Below are 18,763 nucleotides of genomic sequence, written 5' to 3'. Positions count from 1 at the left end.
AAGCCTACCAATAATCTTTGCTTGCCAATGATGAAAAAAAAATGTTTTAATTTATTCCAGGCCACATTTCAGGACAGTATTGCAATATGCGCTCCACTTCTTGTGAAGTACCTTGACAGGGCACCTTCAAAGGAAATCATGTACCTGCTTGCAGAGCGGCAGCTCGAAGAAACAAAAAGCAACATCAGAGCTGAGGCAGATGTGGTAATGCATCTCCTTACCGCATACTTCAAGGACGACCCTCGTGCTCTCTACCGTATCTTTGAAGTGAGTTATAAACCCCACTGTACCTCAGTAGTGAATCCTGAGCAATCCATTTTGTAGATTGTAAAATAATGTGAAACTATTGTGGTGTCAGGTATAACCTAACAGCCTTCATCGCCTTATTCATTGAAACTTGGAACTAGATTGTAAAATAATGTGAAACTATTGTGGTGTCAGGTATAACCTAACAGCCTTCATCGCCTTATTCATTGAAACTTGGAACTATATGAAAGAAAGAAGAAAAACTATAATTATTAGAAGCCTTGATTATTGCAGTTTGACTTCCCTTACCTCTTTTCAGTATGCTTGTTAGGTTCGGTAGGTATACCATATGCTGGCACCACTCTTCTCTACTTGCAAGACTGATGCTTATGGCTATACGGAATAGGAGCGTGGAACCCATCAAAGGAAACTTCTTAGTTGTAAAAAGAAAAGGTACACCTGTCACCGTCGTTTTATTTTTGTTTAAATGCTTAGCATCTGTAGTATGGAATAGAGAGCTGCACCATTGAAATTAAATCTGCAGGTGACTGTCGGAATATCCGCAGCTGTATTGTCTGCCGCGTATATGTTCCTAGAAACCAAAGGATTCGGTGCACCGACTGAATAAAGGAACATGGCTGTAAAGTTAGTCGGTTATCACTGTTTTGGAGCACTATTAGCTGTTCTTGTTCGTTACCACATAAATTTGATTTTACTCCCGTCTCTTATCAGGAAGGCACGAGCATTACATCCAGATCTCCGATTTGTCGTCCACGCCAGTTATATTTGTACTCGGTAAGCTTGATCATGGTATATATTATCATGCTTTGTACATATGGATGCGGTAGCAGATTGTGTGGTTGGACTAATTGTAGTGATCCATGCCTTTTCCTGGATTGCTTAGCTCTTCATTCACAAAAAGGCTAACTAATCAAATTAAATTACGGTTTAAATTTTGGGAAGCTGTCTTCATAGGTTACGAGATATTGTCATATATCTAACCAATGAGTATGGGTATATGTTCTTGTAAACTGTAGATATGCGAGCATTATACCAGATCACTATGTGTTCCTATTTCAGTCAAAATGACCATTTGAAGGCATAGACTTCCGAAAAAGAATTGGACAAAGTTCCCACTTCGAGTATTCAAATAATGATTACTATATAATTTTGCGCGACAGGCACATCTTTCTTTTTTTTGTTACTAGCATTTTTTATGGCTTACAATACTGAAGTCAATATTTGTTATTAAAAATTAACCAAAAAGTTGTCTTCATTTTTTTTTTTTTGCAAATTACCTGCTCCTTTCATATTGACAGCATCAGTGCGTATGATGCCTTCACTTTTTAGGCTACTTTAAATAAAGCACTGGCACTGTGTTGCATTAGAAGCAAAACAAAAATGTTTATTCTACTTCAGGTACCATATATGGAAAGCAGTGCGTGTTTTGTGAACAGGAGGCTGTATTTATAGAGCCAGCATCATTCAGTGATGTAGCTTGCCTGCTTTTCGTGCTGTAATAAGTCCTGAATCTTGAGTATGCAGAGCCAGCGGCAACGACGCTGGAATTTATCCAGAGGTGAGGCTCTTATCGTTTTTTTTTTGTTTCTGGTTGTATCGTATATATGGGATGAATGTCATTTCTCCATTTAACACTTGATTCTTCGTTTATTGTACTTGCTGAGTCGAAGCATTTCAGGATAGTGCCTTTAAAGGACCATTTGAAAATATCTTTCCTCCTGGCCTTACTTTCCTTGTTGCTTTTAGAACTGATTTATAATTATGTGCTGTATATACTAATGCATGTAACGCTACTTTTCTAGTCTTATTTCCAGTACTCAACTTTTTCATTAAGAAAATAGTATTCCCTATCTTGTCAAATTCAGCAGTGGTGCCGGCAAGAAAACATAATTTTTGTGCTCTTCTATGAGCTGGCTTACTACTAGCTTGCCTGCTCTATTGTAAACCGGGTGCTGAGGCTCCTATGGACGAGCCCACTGAGGGTGAATGCAGACGGTGTACAAAGCGATAGGCTATGAATAATGCACGCACCAGTGATTTGACTCAGCTAACTTGCCACTTAGGATGCCCACCCTTATCGATCTGTGAAAAGTGCGTCCTTCAGCAATTCCGTCTTCACACAGCAGCCAAACTTTATTAGTACAAACACTCTTCCATGTCACAGTGCCATAGCTGTTCACATATATAAGCAGATATAGAACATTGCCTCACACAACGCCATACAGACTTTTAGTCTCCCACTTATTTGCCTCGAACCTCACCATGGCTCATTTTGCTTGCCTCGCGGGACTAGGCTGCACAACGTGCCCTTGTCACTTTCGTCAAGAGCCTTCTAAACACCTAGCCCAAGGGCTTTTTAATAGACACGTTACTGACATGCACCGATGTGATGGCCATATCTGTTCCTTACTGTAAGAAAAATCTACGAAATATGTTTGCACATAATTTAAGCTCTATTAGTGTGCAACCTCTCGTAGCTCCAACAAAATATACACCTGTGACTTTGTGCGCGTTTGCAATTCCCTTTTGTTGGGGGTATTGCAGAATACGTGAATCTATGCCACTGTACATTACGATTTTATTTACTTATATCCAGAGATATATAAATAACTAAAGGAATTTTTACAGATTGTTTAGCCACTATTTCACCTTTTTCTGCAGCCGAAGTTTTTGGAATAGTAAGCAATCAGCGATACACATCAGTGTTCGAGAACTGCATGAATGTTAAATAGTTGCACTGAAAACTTTTGTTCGCCTTTGAATATTCTAGCAGAACTACTTAGCCAACTATTCAGTGTTTGATACGGTTTATGAAATACTAAGCAACAAACATAACAAGCATGTTAAAATGTATTCTTTGGTAAAACAAACATAACTAAAACAAGTCATTTCTGTTTTACAGGCAAATATTTTTCATCTGTCCCTTGTCAGGAAGCAAGTGGCGAGGCGGAAAGAAGTCACTCACCAGCGTCCATTCGACAGTTATGAAGTTGGCGCAGAAGCTTCGTTCCATCTCCTGATACACTAAGCATGTATGTCAATTTTCTCATGGTTGTTCTTGACTGCATGCCTTCATGGCTCTCTTGATCTTTTTTGATGAATTCTTGCTACGTTAAAAACAACTGATGCCTCCTCATTTAAATATTTCATATATATATATATATATATATATATATATATATATATATATATATATATATATATATATATATATATATATATATATCATGGAAACATATATATGATCCTGGAAACAGTGTAATAATTGAAAATTCTGCGTTTCCGCATCACTTAAGTTTTTTTCCCATTTCATCTCGTGCATGACTTTCAACAAATATTTTACCTTTTTTACTTAGAGAAAGTAAAATGCATGGCAGATTTAGCATGTAGTAATACATTCGAAACATGTGCCACTTTCCCAATATTGAGTACAGAATAAAATGAACGTCCAGGGGTAACATTCAAATTCCAGCGTCCCATTTGTCGAAAGTTTGCTCATGGAAAAACTGAAACAGCTGACCTACCAAAAATCGTTCTGACTTCTGCAATAATTTTGCCCTTGTACAGCGGCACATTTAAGATCACTGATAGTCACTCAGTTTTTTTTTTTTTTTTTTAAGTTTAAACTCAAGTCCTTTACCCTATCTAAGCGTGCAAATTATCAGTAAAAGGTTTTTATATGTCTGACATCCCTTATTTGCATGTTAGTTTCTACAATATATCTATCTTTTTCATAATTTATTTTATTTCTTGTGTCGAATTCTAGAAACTCAGGTGTTAATTTTGTCACTGCCTTAGAAGTGCTGAAAACAACATTTTGCGTTTTTTCGTTAAAGGTGAAAAGCAAGGCGCCCGTGTGTTGTGCTATGTCAGTGCGCGTTAAAGAACCCCAGGTGGTCTAAATTTCCGGAGTCCCCCACTACGGCGGCTCTCGTAGCCTGAGTCGCTTTGGGACGTTAAACTCCACAAACCAAACCAAATCAATTCTCCATCTTTTTCCAGTGCCTAGAATCTAATGGTTCTGACAAACTATCTTTTTTTGTGCTTTCAGAGGATCTCAGACAGAATGGCAGATTACAAAAGAGGATGCATGCCCCGAAGGCAGTTTAATGTACGAAGGGAAATAAACCGTATGTACGTGTTCCATTGAATGGGTGTTAAATATATTTGCATGCAATGTCCTACACAATTTGCATGCGTGCATGTTTCTTGACTAGATAAATCGCAAAATTCACATGTGGTCACCGACGCATACTCTCACTTCAACTGCATGCTGAAAGAACACCAACATTCTTCCTAAAAAGAAATCAACAATCATATCCCATCGGCTGGTACAAACTGTACCAGCCGATGCTGTACTGTCGGTAAAAGAACAGATTTCATTTTTTGTTGATTGTGCGTGTGACTCAGAAAGCAGACAGCTTCATAATTGCAAAAGAAGGTCTGTGCAACAGTGTTGCTTAACATAATTAGAAAAAGGAAAATTCGGTCATGCAGAAATGAACTTGATGCTGTATTTAGAAGGCATAAATTCTGTAAAGCAGAAATGAACTAAATGCTGTATTCAGAAAACGGAAATCCTATAATGCAAAAATGGACTTGATGCTGTATTCAGAAAAGAAATTCTGTAAAGCAGAAATAAACTCAATGCTGTATTCAGAAAACAGAAACCCTATAATGGAAATTTGGACTTGATGCTGTATTGAGAAAACAGAAATTCTGTATAGCAGAAATGAACTCAATGCTGTATTTAAAAAACGGAAATCTTATAATGCAGAAATAAACATTATGCTGTAATCAGGAAACAGAGATTCTGTAACCAATTAACAGAGTCCGTTTTACGGTTTTACGTTATATTAGGAACGTCCGTTATGTGAAATACGGAAACAGCTCGGCAATAAATTACCTCCATGTTTCTACGTAAATCGGCGAAATTTTTTTTACAGTGTATGTATGCCTAGATCACCGCAGATTTGCGAAGCGTGTCGACTTATTCGAGAGTTCTGCACTGCCCACTGCGTGTGCACGGATACACAACGGCTGTACACGCACAGTACAAAGAAAACATATTGTTGCCATATCAGTGCACTTCAAAGAACTCAGGTGGTTGAAATTAGTCAGGAGCGCTTTACTGCTGCGTGCTCCATAACCAATATCACATTGGGACGTTAAAACCCTATGTACCAGGGCTCTGGAACACGCCGCCTGAGAGGCAGCATGCGGCTCGCGGAGCTTTGATGCGGCCCACAGGCTTCAATAGACCGATCCCACCGACAGATCTGCGCATGCGCCGGTTTTCCGGTAGTTGCACCACCGCCATCTTTGTTGTAGTCGACTGTCGGCTCGTCAGCGCGCGCACATGCGACGGCACTATTGAAATCTCCGCTCCACAGGACATCAACGCACATTTCCCATACCTCACTGCTGAGAAAAATTCGTTGTCATTATTTCACAAATTTACAGTGACTGTTATAGGCAAAGCAAGCGTTCTAAAGGCCCTAATTTTGTTTTGTGTTTAACCGGTACCCCGTTCAGTTGTGAAGAGCTTGTCGGAAATAATCGAGGGCTCCTTACAAAAATCGTATCATGGTAATTTGTGGTTCTGGTGATTGACGGCCGATTAGTGTGTGATAGGCGATGGCGAGGTAAAGAAATTATTGTAATTATTTGATCAATTAAAGAAAAAAGAATGAATTAGATACAGGGGGGTTCAACGGCGTCAAAATGCTCAGAATGAAAAGCTGATGCATGATGATGCTGATAGAAAATTTAGATTATGTAATTGATCAATTACGTAAACTAATTGAAAAAAAAAATGAGAAATTGGAAAAAGAGGTTTCAAAGGTGTAAAAATGCTCAAATGAAAAGCCAATACTTGATTATCTAATAAAGAAAATTTAAAGTGTGTGATTGATCAAATAATTGAAATAACAAAAAGAAAAATCGGGTTCAAAGGTGCTGAATTGCGTAGAACGAAAAGTCATTGCTGATAGCTACTGCTACCACCCCGTTTCAAAGGAGACGCTCCTATATTCCATCCATCCTCGGAACCTTTTTGGCGGAACTTTGTTGCTTCCTCGGGAAAGCTGGTGCTCGCATCCAAGGAGCCACGTGCTTCACGTATCGTGTTCGTTCGCGCGTAGTGTTTCGCACGCAATGTTGCTGTTCAAAATTAAGTTTGATAAATACACTTTGGAGAAAATGTCGCTCTATAATTACATGATTATTGTTTTATTGTAGTGTCCTGTAATTTAAAGGGCATATTATATATGCGATAACAGAGATAACTCATCTTGTTTTGAGTTATGTGGCCTTGCAACCCGGAAAACGCGGCGCGACACCGCCGCTCAATTTTTCTCGTGCGGGTGCTCGCGCGTCGGCGGCAACGCGGCCGTTCGCCGCGCGTCGCGTTTTTCGCTAGCGAAAAACGCTCCATGCGGTTCCGGCAGAGCTGCAGACGGGCGAGCGGCGGTCTTCACCTGCGGCTTCGCTGATCGCCGCCGCGTCGGTATACCCAAACCGCGCGGTCATTTTGGTAGACATCCGGCTCAAAGCGCTCATTGGCCGAACGATCTACGCCGGACGCACTATAGCGCTCTGTTACAATGTGCAGCCGCCTATCAGGCTGACAACTGTCGGCCCTCCGTACTACTGTTTGTAATGAGAACGTTTTTCATGGTGATACTATTTATAGCACGAGCTCTAATTCAGCAAATGCACAGACCTTCTAAAATGCGAATTAGAAAGGATACTTAGCTTACTAAGTTGAATTACTTACTACTTCAAGCATCCTGCCTCTTACCTGGCATCCTCCCTAGCCCTCAAATAGCCCCAAGGCTAAAATAAATCTGATCTCAGATACCTTTTTTCTTTAATTCTGGACCTTCTTAAAAGCACCCACCCCGCCTGGGTGGCATAGTGGTTACGGCGCTCGACTACTATTCCCAAGGATGCGGGATCGAATCCCGGCCTTGGCGGCCGCTTTTCGCTGGTGGCGAAGAGCAACATACGCGCCCGTGTGCTGATACGATGTCAGTGCACGTAAAAGAACCGCAGGTGGTCGAAGTTTCCGGAGTCCTCCCCTACGGTGTCTCTCATAGCCTGAGTCGCTTTGGGACGTTAAACCCCACAAACCAAACCAAAAGCACCCGGTATATATTGCAAACTCATTTCCCGTGCATATTTTTGTACAAACCATGTTTCCCGCGCCGAGCTCTGTATCAATGAGACATCCGATAATGTTAGTGAAAATCTATATATGGTACTTACCTAGTCAATCTTCTACATGCCCGATTTCGTCAATAAGATGTGGGGCTCCGGTGACAGATATATCAACTCACAGCTGGTTGTGAAAATAGACCTGCAAAGCCAAACGAAAGTTATTTTAAAGAAAAGAATTACGGGCCATAGCAACGCGTGCCTTCTGCAAAAGGCGCAATTGGGAAGATTACACACTTCCCATATGAGAATGTTCGGAACAGTATCTGAATATTATGCAATTCCCTGCCAATAAAACTGACGTCAGGACTTGATCAAAGAAAAGGTGTAATGCGGTTGTCTGCTGCATTTCACAAAATAGCTCTGTTCAGACGTAGTTCGGAACAATATGAAACAATGCAGTTCAAAATTTTCGTCATAACGTTTCAAACGCGGCCGTATGGTCCCACATATTTCTCTTTTCTCATTAAAATGTTCTGGAAATAAGGCTATTTCCTGTACAGTATACTCGTAAAAGTTCTTGAGCATGATTAGCATGCATTTAGCCCATCACTGAAATGAAACTGCTGCAACATATGGGACCGTGCATAATGTCGCTGTCAATTTATTTTGTAGAAACATTTTGTTATGCTATTCACTTTGAAATGCAAGGCATAACACTTTAGTATTATAGGCGTTTATTCTCATCCCATCTAAATCATATCGTTCTGCAGTGGCTTTTTTTATTTAAATATAAAGAAATAAAGAAAGATTACTAACTGTCGAGCAGAATATATAGATATATGTACTCAACTGGAGGCGTGTTTATAACTTTTTGCGTAAAGTTTGGGCTATTTACTCATGTTGCGCTTTTACTTAAACCTTAAATTCGAAAATCAAGTGACGCTTTCATTGAAATTATTAATAATGAATGGTAAGACAACATCATTTTAATTCATTGTTAATAGTTTTTTCGATTTCAGAGTTGCTTTATTTGCCTAACATTAATGAAGACCATAATACTTGAGTTCTTGAAGAATTTTTTCCCTTTTGCGATTTTCAGCAATTGTTTCACGATATTTCGTAAATTTATTGGGTTTGAGTAACTAGAAACAAGAAAAATGTATGTTATTCACTTCCTTTCGAGACATTTTCCCGGCATATCCCTATTTTAAAAGCTTCACCATTTTTTAATTTACCTGCAAATGTATATTTAACGCAAACGACGTCCCTGTAATTCCGTCATGGTACTCAAGTGAGGAATATTGACTGCTTGTGAACAAAGTGGTTTTAGTTATGTTAAAGGAAAAACAGGCGCACTTCAACTTCCTTTTTCCTGTTTCGCCAGTGCGCTAATATTTTCAACAAACATTTTGGTAATCGGAGTATATGCTTGTTGAATATCTGTCATATCGGTATAGGGGAAATGAACATCCATAACGTTGAAGACATTATACCTTTATTACGGTCTACAGAAAGGTAATACAAATTCAACTCAACGTTAATAACAATTTTCGCAAGGCGCGCCGGCTACCAGTAGTGCCAGCGGGTCCGGAGCGAGCATCTTGCGCCATAAATACCTGATCACTGTCAGCCCGGTTCTCAGTAAGGGGATACACTAGCTAAAACTCTAAAAATTACAACAAATAAAACGAACCCCTACGCCGATTCTTTCTCTTCGCTTTATTGTATTCTAGCTTGAAAGAAGTACTCGCATTGATCTCATATGTTTAATATGGAGGGCTCAAGTTAATGCTTCTGCTTGCATTATTGCTTCAGGAATTGGTGCTTTCTTGCAAGAGCACCCCGCTAACGGTACACACCGAAACTCGGCATAAGCAAGCGCCGCGCACTGCTCTTTGACTTACGGCCCCTGTCAGTGATGTATGGCCGCCAGCATTTCCGGCCGGGCCGATGTCGTTACCTCGCGTACTCCCGATCCAATCTCGCTCAAGTCGCCAGACGCGCTCGGGTGCGCGCAGTATCCGTTCTTTTTTAGTCCCCGGCTGCTTCGGCTTCTCTTGCTGCTTGTAACCGTTAATTGCCATCTCGGGCGGGCTCTGCGAGCAGCAACAGCGCTGGATACATGGTCGCGTCCCCGGTCGATGCTATTTGCATCAGCGGAGCCGATCTACGCTGAGCGCCAAGCACAACAAACTCGCGCGGCCCTTGTTGTTTCGTTCGCCACCACCCTTTTTCCTCCCGACGATCGATCGGGCGTCTCCTGTTCTTTTTGCCTTGCAGTAACCGGCCCGCCCCTCCCCCCATCAGGACAATGTGCCCCAATCAGATGCAGCATCAAGGGTCCGCGTCATGAGGCTCCGCCTTGTTCGTGACGGCGTTTTTCTGCTTCCTATCCTCCGGGACCCGCCTGTTTTGCTTTTTGGCGTCCTCCCTTCGGTTGCCTCCTCTCCCCGAATCGATTCTTCGTCGGCTGCTTCTGCTGCTGCTGCTGCGCACGTCGCTTTATCTCGGCCGGCGCACCTGTCTCCTCGGCCTCCCCTCCGCTCTCTTTTGCTTGGCCCCTTCCGTCGACGACGCGTGCCGAAGCTGCCGGGCTGTTTCGAGCGGGCCCTGCATAATACATTCTCCCCAATCGCCGCACCTCCCACTTTTGCTGCTGCTGCCTCGCCCGTGTCTGCGCAGAGCCCCTTGTCCTCGCCGCGCCCTTCTTTCGGGACCAAGCAGCCATGGCGTCGTCGAAGAATTGGGGTCTCTCTTTTCTTGGCTCGCCATGTTGGCTTCTTTGCGCGCTTCGTGCCTGCCATCTCGAACACCCGTCTGTGCAGGTTTTCGTCTCTGCTTTCGAGTGGAGAAACAGGCGCGCCTTTCGAGCCCGACCAGAATGCTACGAGTGTACCGAAATTGAGACAATGCGGTCTGACACAAGGGCTGTGGTAGCCCGTTCAAGTAACGCCTCCTTTCATTTTTGTTGGTCCACATTCCGCCAACTTTTCTCCCTGAATTGAATTCGTCAGTACTCTACTTCTAGCAGCTGCACAGCACAGTACTTAGTTTGATGCAGAGCAGGGAGTGCATAAATATAACTGGTAACTGGGACGTAGGTAAAATTATTTAGAAAGATGTCCTTATTTAGGTGCTACTGGGTAATAAAAAACTATGATACCCAGCCAGATTTATTCACAAAGGCGTCCCAGATAAATTTGAGAAATATGTAGCAGTGTTCATATGCCTTAATCGAACATATAATCTGGCGAATAATACCTAGTGCGGCACTGCACGCTGATTTATCGGATGTATTGAACCTCAACTTAACCACATATGTGCACCACTGTTCAGTCGCCCAAGCTCTTCCGCACATAGTTTACGAGCTGGTGCATGCTGCAGCTGAAATTAGCCGAAAGATCAACCTCTCTTATGGGCAGCCGTTTAGGCATTGTTGATTATCCTTTGGCAAATATACTTTCGCAAACCCAATGGTCAAGCGGATGAGTAGTTGCATGGTGTGCGTTATTAGGGTGTGAATAAAGTTAAGGCGACTAAAGGCAGAAAATAAAGCATCCAAGCATCATGCATGTATTTTCAACCTTCCTCCCCTTGTGTGTGTGCCGGCTGGGTATTGGATATTCTTATCTGCCGTTATCCAAAGGCGTATATTTGAGTCTCTTTCGGGTGATAGAAAGCCGGCAGTCCTATTTTGCCAACGCATTTCTCGGACTTACTGCATCGACAAAACGTGGTTGCACATAGCAAACGCCCACTCATTTCTTCCATTCGAATTACAGACATGAAAATACAACGGGGTTTCACTCCGCACGCAAAAATTCTACACCGTAAACTCAAAACCACCCAAAGAGGAGTAAGCGCTGCCTAGCGCACTCTCAGGTTTTTTTACTCCTCAGAAAAGGATTATTTGCTTTACTCTCGCGTACGGAAAGGTTTCTAAGATGTTCGAAGGAGTAAACATTTTACTTTTCTCAGGACAGGAGTTCTCTTTTGGGCCACTAAAGAGTTATCGTGGCATCTAAAAGCGCGGTTAAATACGCCGTTGAAGAGTATCTCGGCTCCTTCTTTTGAAGTAGTTTAAAAGGGTAATTTTGGGAGTAATTTTTACTACTAATATATGGCATTCAAGATGCCGAAGGAGTATAGTTCACTTAATTAGGGAGCTCACTTTACATGCAGCACTTCCACACAAGCCCAATTTTAGATCTTTGTGTTGCAGAGTGAATGCATCAATGGAATTTCAAACTGATTTCCATTAATGATTGTAATGCTGCGGAATACTTCAGCCCAGTATTTGGCAGCTGGATTCGAAACTTTGCAGAGAAGCAAAGGCGGAATGTTCGACCCGCGCTCTTCTTGGATGTCCAGTCTGAAATTCATGAAAAGGAAAAATGGAGACGGCGCACTTTAAACGTGGAGGGCACCTTTTTAGTAATTACTTGTCAGCATTCAGGCGTCTCTTGTTATCGCATGCTTACGTGAGATGACGTCAAAGAAGGTTACTTCTGCAAGAAAGAAAGGGGAAAAAAAGACAATAAAACAGTTACTCACATATAACCTTGCATAATGTAGACAGTTCAAGTTCAGTTTTAGTCTAGTGTACTAAACGAATTTATAATATATTTATAGTGAAAATCTTTGTTGAAATTATTTTTTTTACGATGTGCGATTAGCTCCTGTACTATATGATGGTAAGTACGCGTGAAAAAACACGAGCAGACGCGGCAAACGAGCCAGCAGCAATGAGGATGTTGTCACCTGCTAGCGCGCCGAAGAGTGAGCTCCCACCACGCGACGGCACAGCACCAAGACGCTGACGGAGGGGACTTTAAAACCCTTTACAATCTGGAGGAGTATTCATGCCGACAAACTCCTGTTTGTAGAAGGAGCATAATCATGTCAAGGCTCAATTTTATTTCTTAATTTTGTGACAGTAGTAAAAAAGGGGATGTTCTCATTTTTACTTCTTGTAAGTAGTTTAATAATTGCGCAGTAAAGAGTATAAAAGGCGGTGTCAACCATTTATGCTCCTATTTGGGTTTATTTGTGTTTACAGTGCACATACTAAAAACTTGGCGCTCATTTAAGGCAGGAAATATATTTGCACTGCTTTAACGCACTGCGGCTGATGTGCACACGGAAACCGTGTACAGCGGAAGAAGTAATGCTTCGAAATACAAACCTTTTGATGGCTAACTTTCTTTATCAAATCATGTCCAAGGAATTGGTACCGCCCATGCTGTCCCCCTGTAACTCATTATGGCATTTCTTCTTGGTGCTGCTATATAGGCCTTCGGTTTGAACAACCGAACGATGGGCTTAAAATGTAAACATATTTTTACATTTTACGCCCATCGTAACCTAAATATATTTTGTTCACGTTAGTCATGATGAGTACTACCCCTGTTATGGTGCTCAGATTTTTTACGCCACTTCAAAATTATAAGCCATCTTGATTGAATTGTAGAGCCAACTTCGGCGCCGTTGTCGGCTTACTGATTGAAGTGCTAAATTTACAATCTTTACGTGAACGGCTAGACTGCATGTAGTCTGTTTCATGCCTCCCCTGAACTAAACACTAATGACACATCACAACACCTTATATATGCATGTTTTTTTTTTTCACCCATCTGGACGAAAAGTTAATTATTTCGGGGGCGAAGTGTAGACTCCTTTGAAATGGGTTTAGAGGAGCGCGCATCGCAACACGGATTTCCCTCTGGAACCGCTACCACGTGGCCCCAACGTCACTGCTTTGAACTATATTGAGGGGCTCGGACGAGTGACGTTTGTGTCACGTAGTAGCGATTCAAGCGGGCAATCCGCGATACGATCCGCTCGGCTCAGCCCTTGTTAAGAGCGCAACTGTTCTAGCCGATCAACTTCATATAGCGCCGCCGTTCATACAAGTAGAGCAGCAGACTAAAGAGAAAAAAAGAACTCAAAGACTGCGTCCATGCAAGATCGAACCACTGTTTCCTCGGTTGGGAATCGATTCAGTAGCCCGAATACGTTGGTACTATATGAAACATACAAGCCGGTCGCGCAGTCGTGATCTGCTGAACGTTCTTTGTTATCGGTGCTTTTAGTGTGTGTGTGTGTGTGTGTGTGTGTGTGTGTGTGTGTGTGTGTGTGTGTGTGTGTGTGTGTGTGTGTGTGTGTGTGTGTGTGTGTGTGTGTGTGTGTGTGTGTGTGTGTGTGTGTGTGTGTGTGTGTGTGTGTGTGTGTGTGTGTGTGTGTGTGTGTGTGTGTGTGTGTGTGTGTGTGTGTGTGTGTGTGTGTGTGTGTGTGTGTGTGTGTGTGTGTGTGTGTGTGTGTGTGTGTGTGTGTGTGTGTGTGTGTGTGTGTGTGTGTGTGTGTGTGTGTGTGTGTGTGTGTGTGTGTGTGTGTGTGTGTGTGTGTGTGTGTGTGTGTGTGTGTGTGTGTGTGTGTGTGTGTGTGTGTGTGTGTGTGTGTGTGTGTGTGTGTGTGTGTGTGTGTGTGTGTGTGTGTGTGTGTGTGTGTGTGTGTGTGTGTGTGTGTGTGTGTGTGTGTGTGTGTGTGTGTGTGTGTGTGTGTGTGTGTGTGTGTGTGTGTGTGTGTGTGTGTGTGTGTGTGTGTGTGTGTGTGTGTGTGTGTGTGTGTGTGTGTGTGTGTGTGTGTGTGTGTGTGTGTGTGTGTGTGTGTGTGTGTGTGTGTGTGTGTGTGTGTGTGTGTGTGTGTGTGTGTGTGTGTGTGTGTGTGTGTGTGTGTGTGTGTGTGTGTGTGTGTGTGTGTGTGTGTGTGTGTGTGTGTGTGTGTGTGTGTGTGTGTGTGTGTGTGTGTGTGTGTGTGTGTGTGTGTGTGTGTGTGTGTGTGTGTGTGTGTGTGTGTGTGTGTGTGTGTGTGTGTGTGTGTGTGTGTGTGTGTGTGTGTGTGTGTGTGTGTGTGTGTGTGTGTGTGTGTGTGTGTGTGTGTGTGTGTGTGTGTGTGTGTGTGTGTGTGGCCATATACTCTGCCACATGCAGTCTTTCATAAGCCTGAAACACAGCCGACGCATTTACATATATGAAAGCGTTCTCGCTTAAAAGTTGCGATTGAGCACTGCATGTGTTCGCTGATGCCGCTGCATTGAAGCTCGCGCAGTAATAACCGGGGCAGTGTATTGAACCAAGATTGCTTAGGCTACTCTTATGCACGTTATTACTTCCAGCCGAAGCGTGTGCATACTGCAGCATCGCGAATATGCATGGTGACATACCACACCACATCGCTGCCAGGCAACATGAAGCTAATCAAAACTATAAGCTACGGAATGATTTGGCGTATCTCCTTTACCCGCTCCGCGCAAATGTGCTGGCAACTGGGCATTCTCAGGTGCCAATCGCTCCGATCCCACTAAGCTTTTATTATCTTCGCCTTTACGCGATAGCATGAGGGCTCCATGCATGTCACAATATATACACGACCCGCTCCTTAAATTTGGTAACGTGTACTCGAAGAAGTGGTAGAATTGATCGCGAATGCATCTGTCGACCTTAATTTTGATTGTCTACACCAGGGTAAACGTAGAGGATGTCTGTTTTATTTTTTATGATATTTTAGTTGATATTGACCAGACTTAGCCCAGTAATAATTTTAGGGAGAAACATGAATAAAACGTGGAAGGAGAAACAATGCGTCGATGGTGGGATCATTCTGGTCAATATAAACTACTGTAGCATAAATATTAAAAAAATATATGTATATCCCCTTCGACTCGCAGACTGTCGGCTCCTTTCATTGTACTAAAATATATATATATATATATATATATATATATATATATATATATATATATATATATATATATATATATATATATATATATATATATATATATATATATATATATATATATATATTGTGTTCAGATGAGCGGGAATCGAGGTCCCGTGACCGTTTTGTGTTTTCAATGAAACTTTTATACATGATGAGCAAATGTCTCGACATAAAGGAATGAAGCTTAGTCTTTCAGGATCTGCAGTAGTATTTTATAAAAAAAAAAAAAATCGGTATATCCCTAGAGGCGGTAAATGCCGTATTTGACATTTCAAAAAGTTGCACGTTTGGAGCCCTGCTGCTTTCAGATTAAACTTTTTCTGCATTATTTTCTGCTGAATAAATTTATGCAACTTTTCTATAAGGAGGGTTAATAAGATCATTTTTTCTTGCCCCACTTGTTTTAGTAAAAGAATCGAGAACTTTGCTCCAGGAGCAAAGTGGTGCAAAAGTCGATTTTCAATCTGATATTCTTGCTCGAAGAATTAAGTTGTGGACACTGAAACTTTTTGTCTTGATTGTGGAGGCTATGTTCTTAACTTTAGAAGAAACTTATGGGTTTAGACCGTGAGGTGTTTTCTCCACAACGCATCAAATTCGGTCAAATTTTGAAAAGAGCTAAGAAGAAAAAATTGATTCCAATTTACAAAAAACATCTTAAATTTTGATTAAAATCTTCCTGAAGAACCCCCTGTACCTCAGAATCAGTAGGGAATAGAATAGCGTTGCAATATGTTCATGAAATTATTTAAGAAAGGATATAGAACTGAGGACTTGTGCTGCAAATTGTCAATATTTATCCCTTCATTCTGGCAGCATCCCACAAGTTGTTGCTCTTGAAACTTTTTATGCATATTGCGCAGGCTTTCTACTTTATTCTTGCGAAGATTTCTGGCTCTGGAAATGACTATTCGTTCTCCATATTACTGTGAATTTAGGCAAAATTTAAGAATAGAAAAAAAAATGGACAAGTTTGATTAGAAATTTTAAAAAAAAAAACGACATCTTTGATTTTAATTTAAACCTCCTAAAATAATACTCAGTTCTTCATAAATACCAGGCACTAAAAAGTATCGCGTTATATAGAACAAAAATATAAAAAATAAATATCAGACAGAGCGCATCGTTCTCTCCTATAAAATTGCTTAGGCCTTCCCGTAAATGAGTATCGGAGTTACAAGCTAAGTTCATTATTTGCTGAATTTATTTATTCTATCTCATGTCGTATCTAAAGCCTTCCCAGTGCTTATAAAGTCGTTCTCTGCTTCTTGGGAGAGTTATTGATAGCTTAAAATGGGATAAATTCGCTATTTCTTGTCATTTCGTTGAAAACGCAAATTACGGTTTAGCTTTTATTCTATCCTGCAATTTTTAAAATTTAACGGTGCTGTCATATTCAGCCCAGCTCTTAATTATATTATTTCTTATCTCAGTTATGGTACAATTGAAGAATACTATATTTTTGAAGACGATATTCCTCGAGTGCACTTACGTAAACTGTCATAAGCAGAATGCTGTGCAGCATGATAGCTTTGATGGGATTATATATGTATTTATATATATACCTGTGGCACGAATCAGCCGAGATGGCGAGTGCCTTTGTCGACAGAGCTATCTAGCCTAAGCGAGGCGAGACAACACAAAACGAACGCGTGCCATCCACCTGACCTGCAAAGCCTCGGTTCTCGCGTTTAGCTTAAGAATTGGCAGGTTAGGTGGACGGCGGAATCGCTTTGTTTTGCCTCGCCTTTCCTCTGGGCTAGATAGATCCTGCGAGAATAGTATATATATATATATATATATATATATATATATATATATATATATATATATATACCTGCGCATGTGACACGTGAACAAAGGCGCGTCTTGTTCTATGCGTGGGCGGTGTTTCATTTTGAGTGGGCGACCGTACTTTTTTTTTTTTTTTGTAGCACCTAACCATAACGCGCATCTTGGAAGAAAGGTTAGCTTCATAATCAGCGTTCCCTGGACTTCGGCAGCGAACCGGTATTCTGACAAGGTATTCCCGTGGGAGATCAAGAATGTATATGCGAAGGGTCGACAGATGGAGCACGCTTCGCGGGAGCTTAAAACTATAACTATAGTGCATGTGCTTTGATCGCTCGGTGCCTTACTGAAAGAAGTGTCGGCTTGTAAGATCAGAAGATCAGTAGTAAGGTCAGAAATAAAACTATATAAAGAAAACCGTTTATGATAGCAAATATACCTTAATTTCCATTTAGGCGTAGACATCATCATAATGTATCATGCCAGCTTTGCGAGGTTTCGGTAGTTTTGTTTTGGTATTCTCATTATTATCTGGCCATGGGACTTTGTAAGTATGGGAAACATGACATGAAGCTGTGTTCTCTACCAAAATATTAGTACAAACAAAGGCATTAGGTTATTTTCCATGAAGTTGCCGCGTCGTACTCGGCCATCCGTGAAAAAAATGCGCGTATCATTTCGGCCTATTATGAAGCATTTTTAAATTTTAAGTCAAGATTAGCATGACAGCACATCGCATCTGTGATGCTTTCACGGCCAAAATCTATGGTCGAGCTATTTCAAAGTTCAAAATATTATCCAGACATTTTCTATCCTTAATTAAGTATTTATTTACAAGCTCATACGATGCCATACTCACTTTAAAATATATATAGTGATGATAATGACGATAGTTGATTTTTTAGGATGCAAGTTTTTGTGACGTGATAAAATATCATATAGCCTATATCTTTCAATATAGCTGTAACTACAAATTTAAGTATTGATTTTTATTGTTTATTTTATTACACACATCTGCAGCGCACGAAGACCAATATGCATAGGGGAGATAGTCACATGAATCTAAACTTTAAAAAATCATGATGTTAACGTTCTATATCATCCGTGTAGGTCAAGCCGCTTCTCCGTTTTCGACCCTTTCTTTAAGCCAAGTTGACGGTGACCTCCTAAGACCTTTTTTTCAATCGCATCACACGGGAGAGACCAACTGATCTGTTGCCTCATATGTACGTAAAATCAAGACCGGACTCGAAAGAACCATTCCCTCTCTCCGCCTTTTTGTGCCGATCTAGTGTTCCTTAAAGATTAAACAAACCGTCTGTTCTTCAGCGCCGCTAATGTCGTTTAGCCGCGAGGACTGCGCGCAAGGGTCCTGGCGCCAGGTTGTGTGGGATTCCGCGGGCGTTTCAACATAACGCACGGCGATCGTTCCTTGCAATGCGCCGCTGCCCTGCAGAGCAACACCGTGGCTTGCAAAGGGGTCGTTCGCAGGAGAAGCTTGACGTTTGGCTCAGCGGAATCCGCATGGCTTGCCCGAGCACAATAGAACGAAGCATGCCTCCTTCGTATGGACTGCTCATCGTCTCAGTTGTTTGACCGGAGTTCAAAGCTGTACGCATTTTTTAATGCTTGCTAAAATAAACGGATCAGTACGGGGGGAAGTGGGAGGGTTTGTAGCGGGCCGAGAATGATTCTCAATAGTTTGCATAACGACCAAAAGAAAACTTACGTTTACAAGGGTATGGCCAATCAATACGCTTCA

The 18,763-nt window shown here is 41.5% G+C and overlaps 1 long non-coding RNA gene across 1 annotated transcript; it reads left to right on the top strand.

Annotated features, from left to right (window-relative positions):
- The first annotated feature begins 1,020 nt into the window (after positions 1-1,020).
- On the top strand, positions 1,021-4,418 carry LOC146187113 (uncharacterized). The gene is made up of 4 exons (XR_014707906.1): positions 1,021-1,041; positions 1,666-1,825; positions 3,170-3,299; positions 4,319-4,418. It is a non-coding gene; the product is annotated as an uncharacterized LOC146187113 (long non-coding RNA).
- Positions 4,419-18,763: the final 14,345 nt, after the last annotated feature.

Source organism: Amblyomma maculatum, chromosome 6, assembly GCF_055883805.1.
Source record: "Amblyomma maculatum isolate TAMU_Amacu chromosome 6, ASM5588380v1, whole genome shotgun sequence".
NCBI classification, from domain to species: Eukaryota; Metazoa; Arthropoda; class Arachnida; order Ixodida; family Ixodidae; genus Amblyomma; species Amblyomma maculatum.
Note: the sequence above shows the minus strand (reverse complement) of the source record. Positions and strands in the feature narration are given on the sequence as shown.